This window comes from Manis pentadactyla, chromosome 13 (genome assembly GCF_030020395.1).
Source record: "Manis pentadactyla isolate mManPen7 chromosome 13, mManPen7.hap1, whole genome shotgun sequence".
Taxonomy (NCBI): domain Eukaryota; kingdom Metazoa; phylum Chordata; class Mammalia; order Pholidota; family Manidae; genus Manis; species Manis pentadactyla.
Genome location: NC_080031.1, coordinates 54,344,542 through 54,346,219, shown reverse-complemented (window position 1 = coordinate 54,346,219; position 1,678 = coordinate 54,344,542).

Below are 1,678 nucleotides of genomic sequence, written 5' to 3'. Positions count from 1 at the left end.
TTTTGGTGGTAGTCTGTTGATACAGGCAAGGTCAACAAAAGCAAAAATAAACAAGTGACACTATACCAAACTAAAAAGCTTCTGCACAACAAAGGAAACCAAAAAAATGAAAAGGCAACCTAGTGAACGGGAAAATATATTTGCAAATGATATGTGATAAGGGGTGAATATCGAAACTATATAAAGAACTCATACAGCTCTACAACAAAAAACAAAACAATCTGAATACAAAATAGAACCTAAAAAGACATTTTTTCAAAGAAGACATGCAGAATGGTCAACAGACACATGACAAGATGCTCAATATCACTAATCATCAAGGAAACACAAGTCAAACCACAATAAGATATTACCTCATACCTGTCAGAAATGTTTTTATCAAAAAGACAACAAATAAAAAGTATTGGTGAGGATGTGAGGAAAAGGGAACCCCTTTGTCCTATATTAGTTGGTACAGTCACTATGGAAAACAGTAGAGAGATTCCTGAAAAAATTAAAAACAGAAATATCACATGACCCACAGTTTCTCTTCTGGGAATTTCCCTAAGGAATATAAAAACACTAATTCAAAAAGATTTATTCTTTCCTATGGTCATTGAAGAATTATTTACAATAGCTAAAATATGGAAGCAATCTAAGTGCCACTGATGGATGAATGGATAAAGCAGATGTGGTGTGTGTGTGTGTGTGTGTGTATGTATACACACACACAAATACATGCAATGAAATATTACTCGACCATAAAAATGAAATCTTGTTATTTGTCACAACAACATAGATGAATGTAGAGGACATTATGCTAAGTGAAATAAAACTGAAAAAGACAAATATTTTATTATTTCACTTATATGTGGAAACTAAAAATAAAACAAATGAACAAAAAGAAGAGAAACAGATTCATAAATATAGACAACAATCTTGTAATTGTCAGAGGGGAGGGAGGTGGGGGCATTGGTTAAACAGGTGAAGAGGATGAAGAGGTACAAACTTCCCATTGTAGAATAAGTAAGTCATTGGATTGGGAAGTACATCATAGGGAATATAGTCAATAATACTGTAATAACTTTATATGGTGACAGGTGGTAACTATACTTATTGTAGTGAGCATTTTGAATTGTATGTAACAGTCAAATCACTATGTGGTACATCAGAAACCAATACTGCATGTAAACTATGCTTCAAGTAAAAAAATAGTAATAGAGTAAGACATCTACATCTTCCTTATGCACAGTCTTTTTCAGTGGCAACTGGTATAGGATGAAAAATTTGAGATATGCAAAATAATCACCAAAGGGGGGGAATAATTCATTACCAAAGCAACAGACCTTTGTATGTCATACAAGAATAATTAGAACAAAGTTGAAACAAAAAAAAAATTTTGAATAAAGTTCTAAAATACTTTTAACATGTTTTCTCCCATTCGTTTTGTTAGATATAATATTTTATAAAATTAAACCTACTTTTCCTCTGTTGTAGCTACCTGATTAGAATCTGCCTTGTTTAAAATGCTGTTCTCTCAGGATTAGATTAGAATAAATTAAGACTTCCATATCTGATCCATTCTCTCAGAAGTTGCATAAATATTTTAGTTAGATATGGGAAGCTTTGCTGTGAAGAATGACTCCAAATACATCTGTGGATCACTGGAAACTGGGCTCTCAATTTATTTATAAACAAC